The following is a 17,242-nucleotide window of genomic DNA, read 5'->3' on the forward strand; positions in this document are numbered from 1 at the left end:
AGGCAAGTGAGAGGATGATGGCCCCCACCCGTCTCCATACCATTGCAGTGCAGAAGCGACGTCAAAATGCCACTTCTGCCCATAGCTCTAATGCCCTGCACACACGGTCAGACATTCAAACTACAAAATCCGTCTGATTTTTTACCAACGGATTTTGGCCCAAACTTGTGTTGCAGACACACGGTCGCACAAAGTTGTCAGAAAATCCGATCGTTCAGAACGCGGTGACGTAGAATCACGCACGGACTATAAAGAGGGCAGTAGCCAATAGCTTTTTTCTCGTAATTTAGTCAGAATTCTCTACACACGATCGGAATTTAAATGATCGGATTTAGTTGTCAGAAAATTTTAGATCCTGCTCTCAAACTTTGGGTGTCGAAACTCCGACGGAAAAAGTTCCATGGAGCCCGCACATGATCGGATTTTCCGACAACAAGATCCAATCGCACATTTTCCATCGGAAAGTCCGACCGTGTGTACAAGGCATTAACCGGTTGCCGACCAGCGCACACCGATGTACGTCGGCAGAATGGCACGGGCAGGCAAATGGGCGCTGGTCGGGACCTCCGTGAGTCCGGTCGCGGGACCCGTGGACTCGATCACCGCGGGCATACCCGCAATCGTCTCACGGAGTGGCCGAATGAAGAAATGCCGTCGTAACCAGCATTTCTCCATTCTGCCTAGCAACTAGTGACGCTGATCTCTGCTCCATGTGATTGGAGCAGAGATCAGTGTTCACTAAATTAAAGCCCAGCCCCCAACAGTTAGTAACACACCCTTAGGAACACTTAACCCCTACACTGCCACCCACTGGTTAACCCTTTCACTGCCAGTGTCATTTACACAGGAATCACTGCATTTATATAGCAGTGATTACTGTATAAATGACAATGGTCCCAAAAATGTATCAAAAATGTGTCAAAAATGTCCGATGTGTCTGCCATAATGTCGCAGTCACAATAAAAATTGCTGATTGCCGTCATTACTAGTAAAAAAAAAAATTATTAATAAAAATGCCATAAAACTATCACCTAATTTGGAAACGCTATAACTTTTATGTAAACCAATCAATAATCGCTTATTGCGATTTTTTTTTACCAAAAATATGTAGAAGAATACGTATCGGCCTAAACTGAGGGAAAAAATTTTTTTATATATATTTTTGGGGGATATTTATTATAACAAAAAGTAAAAAATAATGCGTTTTTTTTCAAAATTGTTGCTCTATTTTTGTTTATAGCGCAAAAAATAAAAACCGCAGGGGTGATCAAATACCACCAAAAGAAAGCTCAATTTGTGGAAAAAAAAGGGCGCCAATTTTGTTCGGGGGCCATGTCGCATGACCGCGCAATTGTCAGTTAAAGCGACGCAGTGCCGAATCGCAAAAAGTGGTATGGTCTTTGACCAGCAAAATGGTCCGGGGCTGAAGTGGTTAAAGGGAATTTAAAAAAATATATATATATTTTTTCAAATGACATTTTTTTTTTTTTTTTTTGCATCTTAGTGAAAATATGAGATCTGAGGTCTTTTTTGACCCCAGATCTCATATTTAAGAGGTCCTGTCATGCTTTTTTTCTATTACAAGGGATGTTTACATTCCTTGTAATATGAATAAAAGTGACCCCATTTTTTTTTCTTAAAAAGAACAGTGTAAAAAATTAAAAATAAAAGGTTAAATAAATAAGAACATTTTTTTTTTTAAATGTGCCCCATCCCGCCGAGCTCGCGTGCAGAAGCAAACACATACTTGAGTAGTGCCCACATATGAAAACGGTGTTCAAACCACACATGTGAGGTATCGCCGTGATCGGTAGAGCGAGAGCAATAATTATAGCCCTCCTCTGTAACTCAAAACATGCAACCTGTGGAATTTTTTAAATGTCGCCTATGGAGATTTTTAAGGGTAAGAGTTTGTCGCCATTACACCAGCTGGTGCAGTTTTGAAGCGTGACATGTTGGGGTATCAATTTACTCAGCATAACATTATCTTTCACAATCTATAAAAAATTGCTGTCTTATTTTTTTTATTCAAAAAAGTGTATTTCTTACAACAAAAGTGCGCTTGTAAGACCACTGAGCAAATACGGTATGACAGAAAGTATTACAACGACCGCCATTTCATTCTCTAGGGTGTTAGAAAAAAAAAGGTATAATGTTTGGGGGTTCTAAGTAATTTTCTAGCTAAAAAAAAAGTGTTTTCAACTTGTAAACAACAAATCTCAGAAAGAGGCTCGGTCCTTAAGTGGTTAAAGTCACCTCAGTTGGCTTGTCAGATTAACCAATAAAATTTAACTTTTAAAAAGGATGTCACAAAGAAATTTGTAAAACAGTCCAAGGAAAGAACATGTGTAAGTCTAAGTATAGTGTCATATTGAAAAACGTCTGTCAGTGTGATAACTTTTACAAACAGAATTTTGAATGCAATTGTAGTTGTCATGGACCCGGATCGGAACTTGAAACCTCTGTGGTGTCTGACAGTATATAGCTCTTTGCTGAGCCACCTGAGATGCTCGCCACCTCCCTGCCTAATATCTTAGACAACCTTGCCCCGTGTCTTGTTTTTCTTCAACCCTGAACCCTTTGCTCCTCCCATGAACTTCCTATTTAAGCCATGTCTCTGCACTTCCTGTTTGCCAGATTATTGTTCTCTCCCCAGCCTCACTCCTGTCACTCCTGATTAGGGATGAGTTTCGAGTTCGAGTCGAACTCATGTTCGACTCGAACATTGCCTGTTCGCCTGTTCAGCGAACAGTGAACAATTTGGGCTGTTCGCAGCAAATTCAAAAAGCCGGAACACCCTGTACAAGTCTATGGGAGAAATCTAAAGTGCTAATTTTAAAGGGTAATATGCAAGTTACTGTCCTAAAAAGTGTTTGGGGACCCGGGTCCTGCCCCAGGGGACATGGATCAATGCAAAAAAAAGTTTTAAAAACGGCCGTTTTTTCAGGAGCAGTGATTTTAATAATGATTAAAGTGAAACAATAAAAGTGTAATATTCCTTTAAATTTCGTAGCTGGGGGGTATCTATAGTATGCCTGTGAAGGGGTGCATGTTTCTGGTGCTTAGAACTGTCCCTGCACAAGTGTCATTTGGCACGGGGTTCCCCTTAATATCCATGTCAGACCTGAAGGGCCTGGTAATTGAATTTAGGGGAACCCCCACGCTTTTTTTTATTTATTTTTTATCAATGAATGAATGAATTGTCGACTAATACAGAGAACACTCATTGAGTGTTCTCTGTATTACGGGGAGCCGACAATTTAGACGCAAGTGATTTTAAAATACTTTTTTTCCTGCACAAATGACACTTTGTGCAGGGACAGTTCTAAGCACCAGAAACATGCGCCCCTTCACAGGTATACTATAGATACCCCCCAGCTATGAAATTTAAAGGAATATTACACTTTTATTGTTTCACTTTAATCATTATTAAAATCACTGCTCCTGAAAAAACGGCCGTTTTTAAAACTTTTTTTTGCATTGATCCATGTCCCCTGGGGCAGGACCCGGGTCCCCAAACACTTTTTAGGACAGTAACTTGCATATTACCCTTTAAAATGAGCACTTTAGATTGTGAACGTTCGAGTCCCATAGACATTAATAGGGTTCTAAAGTTCACACAAAGTTTAGGTCTGTTCCCAGGTTCTGGTGCGAACCGAACAGGGGGGTGTTCGGCTCATCCCTACTCCTGATGCCAGTGCAGGGACAAGGTCATCCAGCGCCCAGTGCAAAGATGCCAAACTGCTCCCCCTGCTACACACAATCGTAATTTTGGTCAGAAAAAGCTCTGATGGTTTTCCGACTGGATTTCGTTCAGACTGTCTTGCCTACACGGTCACACCAAATTCCGACCGCCAAGAACGCGGGGACGTACAACGCGTACGACAGGACTAGAAAAAGGAAGTTCAATACCCAGTAGCCAATAGCTTCCATCTCGTAGTTGAATCTGAGCATTAAGGATGAGCCGAACACCCTCCTGTTCGGTTCGCACCAGAACCTGCGAACAGACCTAAACTTCTATGGGACTCGAATGTTCACAATCTAAAGTGCTAATTTTAAAGGGTAATATGCAAGTTACTGTCCTAAAAAGTGTTTGGGGACCCGGGTCCTGCCCCAGGGGACATGGATCAATGCAAAAAAAAGTTTTAAAAATGGCAGTTTTTTCAGGAGCAGTGATTTTAATAATGATTAAAGTGAAACAATAAAAGTGTAATATTCCTTTAAATTTCGTACCTGGGGGGTGTCTATAGTATGCCTGTGAAGGGGCGCATGTTTCCCGTGCTTAGAACTGTCCCTGCACAAAGTTTAATTTCGCAAGGAAAAAAAGTCTTTTAAAATCACTTTCCATTGTCAGCTCCCGTAATACAGAGAACACTCAATGAGTGCTCTCTGTATTAGCCGACAATTCATTCATTGATAAAAAATAAAAAAAGTGTGGGGGTTCCCCTAAATTCAATTACAAGGCCCTCCAGGTCTGGTATGGATATTAAGGGGAACCCCGTGTCAAATTAAAAAAAAAAAATGACGTGGGGGTCCCCCTAAAAATCCATACCAGACCCTTTATCCGAGCATGCAACCTGGCAGGCTGCAGGAAAAGAGGGGGGGCGAGAGAGCGCCCCCCTCCTGAACCGTACCAGGCCACATGCCCTCAACATTGGGAGGATGCTTTGGGGGTCTGTGACCCCTCAAAGCACCATGTCCCCTATGTTGATGGGGACAAGGGCCTCATCCCCACAACCCTGAGCGGTGGTTGTGGGGGTCTGCGGGCGGGGGGCTTATCAGAATCTGGAATCCCCTTTAGGAAGGGGACCCCCAGATCCCGCCCCCCCTGTTTGAAATGGTAAGGGGGTACAAAAGTACCCCTACCATTTCACAAAGAAATCCAGCAACGGGGGATCTCTCAGTCCAGCGCTGTCCATAAGTGCATCCGTCTTCTGTCTCCACTGCGGAGACACTGCAGGGATCCCAGCGCTGACGTTTCTTATATTAGGATGGCGGGGCCACACGTCACCTGACCCCGCCCCCTCTGAAGCTGGTGAGGAAAGCCATGGGGTTCCCCAGTGACGTATGGGTGACCCCACCCCCCTCTGATGTAACGCAGAAACGGGGTCACCCATACATCACTGGGGAACCCCATGGCTTTCTTCACCAGCGTCAGAGGGGGCGGGGTCAGGTGACGGGTGGCCCCGCCCTCCTAATATAAGAAACATCAGCGCTGGGATCCCCGCAGTGGAGACAGAAGATGGATGTATGGACAGCGCTGGACTGAGAGATCCCCCGTCGCTGGATCAGATCAGCCATCGCTGGACCCCGGAGAGATGATCATCCGTCGCTGGATAGCAAGAGTGGATTACCACCGCTGGAATCTTTTTTTTATTTTTTTTATTTTTAATAAAGGAATTTTTCAAAAGTGTGTTTTTTTTTATTTAACCATTTTTACACTTTCTTTGTGAAATTGTAGGGGTACTTGTTAAAGGGAGCTTCCAGATTCTGATAAGCCCCCCGCCCGCAGACCCCCACAACCACCGCTCAGGGTTGTGGGGATGAGGCCCTTGTCCCCATCAACATAGGGGACATGGTGCTTTGAGGGGTCACAGACCCCCAAAGCATCCTCCCAATGTTGAGGGCATGTGGCCTGGTACGGTTCAGGAGGGGGGGGGCGCTCTCTCGCCCCCCCCCTCTTTTCCTGCCACCTGCCAGGTTGCGTGCTCGGATAAAGGGTCTGGTATGGATTTTTAGGGGAAATAATAAATAAATAAATAATATCCATACCAGACCTGAAGGGCCTGGTAATTGAATTTAGGGGAACCCCCATGCTTTTTATTTTTTATCAATGAATGAATTGTCGGCTAATACAGAGAACACTCATTGAGTGTTCTCTGTATTATGGGAGCCGACAATGGAAAGTGATTTTAAAAGACTTTTTTTCCTTGCGAAATGAAACTTTGTGCAGGGACAGTTCTAAGCACGGGAAACATGCGCCCCTTCACAGGCATACTATAGATACCCCCCAGGTACGAAATTTAAAGAAATATTACACTTTTATTGTTTCACTTTAATCATTATTAAAATCACTGCTCCTGAAAAAACTGCCGTTTTTAAAACTTTTTTTTTGCATTGATCCATGTCCCCTGGGGCAGGACCCGGGTCCCCAAACACTTTTTAGGACAGTAACTTGCATATTAGCCTTTAAAATTAGCACTTTAGATTTCTCACATAGACTTGTACAGGGTGTTCCGGCTTTTCGAATTTGCCGCGAACAGCCCAAATTGTTCACTGTTCGCTGAACAGGCGGACAGGCAATGTTCGAGTCGAACATGAGTTTGACTCGAACTCGAAGCTCATCCCTATTGAGCATGCGTGAGTTTTTGCGTGTCGGAATTGCATACACACGATCGGAATTTCCGATAGAAACTTTTTCCGTCTGAAAAATTGAGAACCTGCTCTCAATCTTTTGCTGGTGGAAATTCAGCCAGCAAAATTCCGATAGAGCATACACACGATCGCATTTTCCGACAAAAAGCTCCCATCGGTCTTTTGCTGGCTGAAATTCTGACTGTGTGTACACGGCATTAGAGTTAGGGTCAGGGCTTCCCCATCCCTTCAATAAACCATTTCACCCCATCCTGCCCACTCCTCCCGACCCTGCTTACTGCCATCCATATCTTTGCTACCACTCATTAGCAACCTTTGGCTTTTTCCTCAACGATACTTTTGCTTGGTTCCAACCTGCAACCACTTGTTACAGAGCCTTAGCTTGTTTACAGACAACACTTTTGCTTGATCCCAACCTGCTATATCTGCTACTAGACCCCGCCTCGCTTACCTCCCGGTGGGGAGATCCTGAGGACTGCAACCTGGTACTAACATGCAGCAAAATCCATCTCCATCATCCGGAGCTAAAGTTGCCACCTGTCCAGGATTCACCCTGACAGTTCAGGTTTTGAATCATGTGTCTGGGTCTCAGTCCACCTGAAACCCGGACACATTATTCAAACCAGGCTGTGGCTCCCCAAGTGACCGAGATAATCATACACAAATCTGTTGCCGTCCGGGAGCTGCAGGCAGTTGTCTGAGGGCAGGTTTAACTGAAGGGTGGGGTGATAATGTCAGCAAGAGAAATTTGGTCACACCCACTGCGTGCCACGGGCGCTCTGTGCACTACATTACTACTATCCCAGGACTTTTATAATCCTATAGTGTTTACACCAAAAAATCTAATAAAAAAAATTGCCCTGTGCTGCAAAAGTGTTCAGGTTTGGCTTGAAGAAAAGGTGGCAACCCTATAAGGAGCTCTGTTGAATACCAGTTAGTACCTAGACCCGCCCCTTGGGTGAGCTCATACCTATCCTGCTGGTTGGTGGGAGCCACTCTTTATTTTTTTTATTTTTTTTTATTCAGATTTTTTTAATAACATTTTTTAAAAATACGAACAAAGCATGTGTATCCTAGGGAGTGATTCTAACTGTGGGGGGAGGGGCTGTGTGTGACACGTCACTCTGATCACCGCCCCTGATTACAGGGAGCGGTGATCAGTGTCCTGTCACTAGGCAGAACGGGGAGATTATTGTTTACATCGGCAGCGCCCCGTTCTTCCTCTCCGTGAGACGATCGAGGGGATCCCCAATCGAGTCCGCGGGACCCATGGTCACACTCAGAGAGCTCCCGGTGGGCCCACAAACCGATTCTTAAAGGGCAATGTACAGGTATGTTAATCTGTCTGTACGTTCCCTTCTGCCACAGTATATCTGCGTGAGGCAGTCGGGAAGTGGTTAATCATGTCCTTCCGATATTGATTAAAAAAGCTGAACACACTATACAAAGGCGATTGTTTGTTTGGCCCCTTTCACACTGGGGTGGTGGGTGCACCGGCGTTAAAATGCCGCTATTTTTAGCGGCACTTTACTGTCAATTTTGCGGCACTATTCAGCCGCTAGCAGGGCACTTTTACCCCCTCGCTAGCACCCGAGAAAGGGTTAAGACCACCGTAAAGTGCTGCTGCAGCAGTGCTATGCCGGCGGTATAGCCGCGCTGCCCCATTGATTTCAATATACACCGCTCCTTCACTGCTCCAAAGATGCTAATAGCAGAACTTTTTTTAGTGTCCTGCAAGCACACCGCTCCAGTGTGAAAGCCCTCAGTTCCCACAACACACGCCCCATTCACCAGAAGACAACGAGAGGAGGAGAAGATCGAAGATTAGGATGATCTGCCTAGCAACAGCCCTTTCTGGTAAGTGAAAAAAATGTTTTTTTTTTTTTTTTGGAGCCTTTTTTTTTAGGGTGGACCTCCCCTTTAAAGCGGAGTTCCAGGCTTTTTATGTTTAGTAAAAGTCAGAAGCTACAAAAAGTGTAAAGTCTGAGTTTTAGTAAACAGACACTTACCTGTTCCACGGTCCAGCGATGTGGCCCGAACAGAGCATCACTCCTCTCCCCCTCCTCTCCACCGGCGCCTCCATTGCCACTCTGGTCACCCGGCCGTGACAGCTTTTGGCTTCATGGCCGGTCACGCATGGCACATGCACGAGTCGCACTGCACTCCCGGAGTGGACAGGCGATCTACTGGGACCTGTCACGTGTCCCAGGAGATCGCCTAGAGGGAGGGGCCTCTAAGGCGAAAGGAGGAGTCGCCTTGGCGGTCCCTGGGCGGATGGAGGAAGTGGGACAGGAAGTCCCACTCCTAACGAAGCCCCCACTCCCCCCCCAAAAAAAAAATGACATGCCAAATGTGGCATGTAAGGGGGTAAGGAGTGCTTAAAGTGCAAGTTCCACTTTTGGGTGGAACTCCGCTTTAAGTGGTTAACTTGCACTAGAAGTTTTTCTTTTAATTCTGCAGACAGGACCCAGAACAAGACAACCCATTTGTGAAATCAGATAGTTTGGTTCTGAACTGACGTCTTGTGCTTCTCTGTCCACGTCGGGCCGGATTGCCCGCTTTGTATTCGCAGACTACGGGCGGCTCTGGGGCTAATTGACTTTTAGACGGCGTGTACGTGTTTCTCATTTAACTTTCATTACATAGAAAAAGACAACAAGTCAACCTGAACTGAAAGTAATTAAAGAACTGCCGGGATGGAGGAAAAAAAAAAAAGAAAAAACAGCTGCGTTTAGTAGTGTAATATGGAAAAGAGAAAACAAACAGCAAAAATAAGCTGAAGAGGGACCAGCCAAGTGGCCAACAGAGCAAGCAATTTACTTCATTACAGGAGTTGTAATAAGCAAAATCCACAATCCTAATGTTTAATTGATACCTGATAAATGAGTAGATGCCAGAAGTTATTAGCTGGGGTCGGAACAGTATATTTTAACTGTCTATACTGACATTTCATTTGGAGGTGCACTAAGTAAATAAGTAATGAATCCAGAATAAACATTCTGCAAGCAGTGTGATCCTAGCAAGAGTCCTCCCTTAAGTCTCGTACACACGATCAGATTGTTGGCCAACAAAACCGTGGAATTTTGTCCAAAGGCCGTTGGCCCAAACTTGTCTTGCTTACAAATGGCAAGGAATTGTCGGCCAACAAATACGAACGTAGTGACGTACTACGTTGGTTTTCAGCTCTTTAGCGCCACCCTTTGGGCTCCTTCTGCTAATTCCGTATTAGTAGAAGTTTGGTGAGTGTTGATTTGTGCTTTTCATTTCGCACTTTTTAGTTCACCCTTTTCAGTTTGTCTCTGAACGGTCGTTCGTCAATCAGCCATATTGCCGAATCTGAGGAGATAACGTGTTATTTATTATTGGCCTCTGAGTTATTGCTTTGACCCAAGTCCAGTCCAGGAACAGGAGGAGGAGGAGTTCTTGGACCAAAAATTGGTTGCTTTATTAATCGTGACCAATTATGGCATATGCCTTTGCTGTGGGAGCTCCAGGAGAATAATCTGGATGTTTTGCGGAATTATCTTCGGATGACGGACCCCTGCTTTCACCAACTCTCTGCATTGTTGACCCCCTATATTAAGAAGCAGGACACATGCATGAGGCTTTTATTTTATTTTTTGGTTGAATAATAATGATTTGATTTGTTATATTTTCTATATTTTTGGATGCACAGATAGCATGTTTAATTTTATTTGTTTTCTTTTTTTAATGCACAATAAAAAAATTGTGTAGAATAATACTTGGCTATGTGTTTTACTTCAAATGACAGTTTAGGAGTAGGCAGTTACATTTAAAAAAATACAATGTAAAATTAACAAGGGACACCAACATAGTTGTATCTTTGATCTTAAAAACTACAGGATAATGGTGTTGTGGTAACTTGCCCCCCCCCCCCCCCAAAAAATATAATAATATTATTCTTGATATCACTATAAAAAAAAACTTTGAAAATGTCTTTGCAATAACTCCATCAGTATCACCAGCAAAGCAGCTTCATTATTATCCCATTAAAGAAGAAGAGAATTGTGCGCTGCATTTCCAGATTTCATAATTTGCCGCGTCTTCAATGTTAATTCTCCATTACGAACGCGAGTTTACAAGACCGACCGCTTCCGACTCGTCCTTGCTTCCGAGCATGCCTGTTTGTACTTTGGACTTTTGCCCGACGGACTTGTGTACACACACTCGGAAAATCCGACAACAGACATTTGTCCACGGAAAATTTTAAAGCCTGCCATCCAACCTTTGTCTGTGGAAAATCCAACAATTGTCCAATGGAGAGTACACATGGTCGGATTTTCTGGCAACAGCCTGTCATCACATAATTCCCATTGGAAAATCCGATCGTGTGTACGCGGCTTTAGGTTGTGATGTTCTTCTGAGGAAATAAGACATCCCTGTTCCATATCCCAGAGTATTTATATAGGCCCCACGTCTACCATCTGTGTAACCCTCCCCAGGGATTGGCCAGGGCTGTATAAATATATTTAGCTGGTGATTAGACTATTTCTGCCCACTAATTTCCAAGAGCTTTCTGGACTAATCAGGAGGAAGCAGTCAATCTTGCAATTACTGCAACACAGAACGGACCAATTCAATCAAGGCAGCCATACTGGTTTCATTGAGCCCAAATAAAATTTGCCTAATGACAAGCAGCAGCCCTACTGGATACAGTGAGTTAGACATGTTTAATACATTTTTCTGAATATTCGGAAATTCGAAAAATTTGTATATTCCAAAATTCATAAAATTCCAGAATTCATACGTTTAAAAATTCGTAAATTTGAACATTCGAAAATTCATAAATTCCAAAATTCGAATATTCAAAAATTCGTATATTGATAAATTTGGAAATTTGGAAATTCCAAATTCTAAAATCCAAAAATTTGGAAATTCTGAAATTCCAAAATTCTAAAATCAAAAAAATGTGAAAATATGTTAGCAGCAAGGTTAATACTGTCCAGGAATTAATTGGTTAAAATTTGATTCTTTATTAGAGAGTTAGCATATCATAGACACATAGCAGTTAAAATATCTCTCATGCCATGTGTCTTTCTTATGCTAACTAATAATAACTTAACTTTCAAATTTGGCTTTTAATGAATGTAACGAATACGCATTTATACGCAGTTACAAATTTTCCAAAATAACGAATGCGATATATAAATGAATGGAACGTAACAAATGAATAATAATAAATAACAATAATAATAATAATAATAATAATAATAATAAAAAATGTTTTATTATTATTAGTTATTAATTTTTACGTTCCATTTGTATAGATGCTGGATTTGTTATTTTGGATAATTTGTAACGTCGGATAAATTTGTATTTGTTAAGATTTTCAAATGACCCAAAAAAAAAAAAAAAACCCAAATGAAACCAAAAAACATGAAAACGCACACATTTTTAGGTGCACATGTCTACAGTGAGCCAGAACTAAATGTACCTAAACCCAGCGCCTAAGGCCACGTACACACGCGGGGACTGTTCGCTCAACTTTGTCCGCTGAACAGTGTTTCGGCGGACAGTCCGCTCGTGTGTGGGCTTCAGCGGACAGTTTCAGCGAACAGTCTGCTGAACAAAGTTTTTCGGAATTTCCGAAAAACTGTCCGCTGAAACTTTGTTTGAGCGAACAGTCCCCTCGTGTGTAGGCTTGTTCGTCAAACTAAGTTCCGCGCATGCTCAGAAAGGATTTACACGCCGAAAGTTGTATTGCAGTGTATAGGACGTCGTATTTTTCGTCCCGTCGTACGTGCCGTTCACGTCATCGCGCAAGTTTCAGCGGACTGTTCGTTCGTCGTGTGTGGCCAAGTCCGTCCATGCTAATTTTGAGCGGACTGTCCGCTGAAACTGTTTGACGAACAAAGTTGAGCGAACAGTCCCCGCGTGTGTACGCGGCCTAACTAGAAGGGTGCTATATTCACCCCCCCCCCCCCCCCCCCCGCCAAAAACAGACCATGTCCTCATTGGCCAGAGCTAAAATCTTCTAACAAAAAGTACTCAAAAACACAGCTGCCACTGGTTACATTGAGCCAAAACTAAATTTGCCTAATGATGAACAGCAGCCCTACTGAATACAGTGAGCCAGAGCTAAATTTACCTAATTCTAGCACCTATCTAGAAGGGTGCACCATGCTGCAAGCAGTGTGATCCAAGCAAGCAGCCTCCCTTTGGCTGTGATCGTCCCATGAGGAAAAATACATAACTGCTCTCTGCCCATTAAGTTTCAGAACTTTCTGGATTAATCAGGGGGGAGCAGTCAATTCTCCAACTACTGGAACATAAAACAGACCAAAATAATCAACATACTGTAGCCACACTGGTTACATTGAGCCAACTAAACCTGCCCGTCAACCCTACTGAATACAGTGAGCCGAAGCTAATCCTACCTAAGCCTAGCACCTATCTAGGAGGATGCTACATGTCTTATGCCCCGTACACACGATCGGAAATTCCACCAGCAAAAGTCTGATGAGAGCATTTGGTTGGAAAATGCAACCATGTGTATTGCTGGTGGAATTTCGACCAGCAAAAGACTGAGAGCAGGTTCTCAATCTTTTCGGTCGGAAAAAGTTACGATCAGAAACTCCGATCCTCTATACAAATTCAGACACACGAAATTCCTACGCATGCTCGGAAACAATTTGACGCATGCTTGGAAGCATTGAACTTCGTTTTCTAATACATTTAACTTTTAAATCATCTAGATGTACTAAGATACAGGAATTAAATTATAAAGTACTAATGTGTTGGTATTACACCCCGTCTCCAATGAATAAATTCTCTTCAGAAATGTTGGATAGGTGTTGGAGGGGGTGTAAGGAGAGAGGCACCATAGCCCATATTTTCTGGTTTTGTCCAGTAATTAGACAGTTTTGGCAAGAAGTTCAGAGAATTTCTCAATGATTTACTGATTACCAGATCCCGGAAGACCCAGCTTTTTTCTTATTACAATGCTCACAAATTCCTTTAGAGAGATATAAGAACTCAATGCTATGCCATTTGGTGAATGCAGCCAAAAGCTGCATCACCATATGTTGGAAAGAGCCGGGGACACCTCGAATCTCTAATTGGTTAAATAAAGTAAGAAGAATTGGTATCATGGAAAAATTGATCCCTATGTCTTTGGAGGAAAGGGAATGTCTACTGCAAGTTTGGGCTCCATGGGAGTCATTTTTACAATCAGGCCGCGTACACACGCGGGGACTGTTCGCCCAACTTTGTCCGTCAAACAGTTTCGGCAAACAGTCCGCTCAAAATTAGCATGGACGGACATGGCCACACACGACGGACGAACAGTTTGCTGAAACCGTGCGCGATGACGTGAACGGCACGTACGACGGGACGAAAAATACGACGTCCTATACACTGCATTATAACTTTCGGCGTGAAAATCCTTTCTGAGCATGCGCGCAACTTTGTTTGACGAACAAGCCTACACACGCGGGGACTGTCCGCTGAAACAAGGTTTCAGCGGACAGTTTTTCGGAATTTCCGAAAAACCTTGTTCAGCGGACTGTTCGCTGAAACTGTCCGCTGAAAGCCCACACACGAGCGGACTGTCAGCGAACAGTCCCCGCGTGTGTACGCGGCCTCAGAGGAAGGGAAAGGGCTGATTGGAGAGGAATTAGAGGAATAGCTAGTAAGTGATGTGGCACTGGTCCCCCTGTCGGTAGGGGCAACATATTTATACCTATTTATTTGATTTGGGATTCCCTGTGTTTTTTTTCTCTCTCTCTCTCTCTCCTCGGTTCTAGAGGTCCCTCACGGGATCTAGGGCCTTGGAGCAGAGGGTTGTTGAGGGGAATTGTTATTGTAATGTTAGTTGTTTATAAAGAAAAAAATTTTTTTGGCAGGAATGTACTGTGCATCATTGGTTAAAATAATACGTTTTTGTTTTGAAAATTGATTTGATAAGTTGTTCTATGTAATTACTTTTAGTGGTCTTTGTCATGTATTCCTGCAGAGAAATAAAGTATTTAAAAAAAAAAGAACTTCGTTTTCTCGGCTCGTCATAGTGTTGTACGTCACCGCGTTCTTGGCGGTCTAAAGTTCAGAGAAATTTTGTGTGACCGTGTGTATGTATGCCAAGCTTGAGCCGAATTCCATCGGGGAAAAACTTCCGCTCAAGCTTGGCTCCGCTCGTGTGTACGCAGCATAAGTCCAGTATAATTTCTAGAAGCATCTCATAACAGAGGACCCGATGGTCAGTTTTTGCTCTGCTCTAACCAGTTCCTTGGTTCTGATTTAGAAAGTGGCACGGTGTTCCTGGGCAGATTTCCCTTGGCACACAATGCTAGCCTGGCATATTTATAATAGCACGGAGTCTTCAACATGCAGCTGGCAGCACGCTGAACCTATCCGTGCTCCAAACACTGAAACCATTTCATTATTCCGTGTGACGGGCTGGTGAGTCGCCGACGAGCTCTGTCTTTACTGTGTGTATAGACGAATGGCTCCTGGGGGCCCCAAGGCGGCGAGCCTGGTACAGTGGCTGTGTTCTGCTACAATTCACATCAGATCTTACTTCCTGAAAACAAAACTCGGCTACAAAGAAACCAACAAATCTCACGGCCACTGTGTCTGTGCTTCCCAACCGAGAGTTTTTTTTGGCACTGAGAATAGTTGTTATTCTTGACGCAGAGCTTCCAACGGCAAAGACAAGTACGACTGAAAATATGTCTAATAACCTTTACATGGCCACAGTGGAGCTCAATATCAGTCATAACGCGGCACAGTACAGTCGTCTTAGAACGGAAGGAATTCACATGTCCCATCCCATCACATATCCCATAAATAAGAAGAATATTCCTCATTTTTGGGGAATGGGCGGGGCCAAGCAAATCATTCCTCAATGCCCCATCAAAATTAGTCACACAAAAAAAGCAGTCACAGTGTATTTAACCCAACCCACAAAATCAAGAGGTATAAAATGTTAATACAATTTCAAACAGTGGCGGCTGGTGCTCCATTTTATTTTTTGGGGGGGGGGCAAATCGACCTTCCCTCCGCCCGCCAGCCCCGCACTTACCCCATCCAAGTCGTGGCAGCTTCCCCCTGGCTTCTTCTCCTGGCCAACAGTGGCGGCTGGTGGGTTCTTCCGTGGGGGGGGGGCAGCATGGATGGCACAGCACCCCCCCCCCACAGGTGGTCAGGCCTGGCACTTACCCACTCGTGTGATGGGCTGTGGTGTCCTCTTCTGGAATGCAGGCATCGGCCGTGGCGCCCGCCTGTGTCTGCCCTTCTAGCTTCCTCCGCTGTGTGCCTTTCGCCAAAGCGTTAGGCATCCAATAGGAATGCCTGATTCTTTGGCCAATCGGGAAACAGGTCTAACAGACCTGCCTCCTGATTGGCGGGGAGGAACTTTAGTGTGATAATAGCGAAAATTTATTTGCTATGGTAACACAACTGGGTGGGCTCCAGGTGCAATGCTTTGCACTCCGAGCTCACCCCTTTTTTTGAAGTCTATTAGAGCCTCTGCCTCTAATCAGGTGCTTTCAACCCCCCCCCCCCCACACAGACTTTGGAATCCATGGTCTGGTGCCACTGATATGTGGATCAGGGTGCCGGACTTATGGATAGGGGAGGCGGCGCCAGTGTGCCCTCCATGGATGGCCCGCTACTGCTTCCTGTCCTGATTGGCCGGGGGGGGGGGGGGGGGGAGAAGCAGGAAGACAATAGTGAATGTTAAGTGGGTGAGCTTTTTGAAGCCAATTAAAGTCTCAGGATTTAATCATGTGCTTCAAAGATAAAAAAACAAACTCCTAGAAATCTCCTAGAAATCTATGGGGCCGGCACATGGAGATTAGGGGGGCGGGCCCCTGCGCCCCTTATGGAACGACGACCGCTGATTTCAAATATTTATTTTTTCAGTCATTTCAAACTGACAGCTCCCATCAAAAGAATACCTGATGATTTACAGAGTTTACTATGCTTCAGTTATGAATGGACAGTGAGTCAGTGATCGGTACGCCCCCTCTATCCATGCCACCTGTTATATGGTTAATCGATAGATTCATGCATAATATGAATCTAGCCATGACTGCTGCCGCCACCCCCTATTCATGCGTCCAGACCCTTTCAGTGCCTGAATTACGGCGGTGGGGGTGTTTTTTAGAAGCACCTGATTAGAGCCATTGCGCCATGAACCCACCCAGGTGTTACAACAGCGAATGAATATTCGCTGTTGTAACACTGATCCTCAATCCGGCCAATCAGAAGCGGGTCTGAGACCCGTTTTCCAACTGGCCGAAAAGAGAAGACTCCCGATTGGCCGCTGAAGAGGAGGGAGGAAATGGAATATGCCGATGCCCGTGGAGAGCAGAGAAAGGGAAAGCGGTCGCCGCCAGGGGGGGGGCAGACCTGCCCACCGACCGTCAGGGGGGGGCAGAGTGTTACTGTTTGCTGCCCCCCCCAAGAAAAAATTACCACCGCATGCCACTGCTAAACTAACTAATGCCGCGTACACACAATTGGTTTTTCCCGGCAGACTTGGTCCGGCGGAGGACCGGAATCCGTCAGACAAATCGATCGTGTGTGGGCTCCAGCAGATTTTTTTCCCCAAAAGTCCAACGGACCTAGAAATAAAACATGTTTCAAATCTATCTGACGGACTCAAATCCGACGGACTAAAAATCAGGAAATCGTTTGTCTGTGTGCTGGTCCGACGGACCTAATACGACGCAAGGACAGCTATTGGCTACTGGCTATTGAACTTCCTTGTTTAGTCCCGTTTATGTTATCACGTTCAAGACGAACAGACTTTCGAACGGACTTAGTCCGTTCGTTCAGAAAGTCAGTCGGACCTCTGCCGAAAGTCCATCGGGAAGACCGTCGGACCCAGCCCGTCGAAAAGTCC

The sequence above is a fragment of the Lithobates pipiens genome, unplaced genomic scaffold (genome assembly GCF_037356315.1).
Source record: "Lithobates pipiens isolate NorthernLeopardFrog02 unplaced genomic scaffold, aLitPip1_a1.2 Scaffold_22, whole genome shotgun sequence".
Lineage (NCBI taxonomy): Eukaryota > Metazoa > Chordata > Amphibia > Anura > Ranidae > Lithobates > Lithobates pipiens.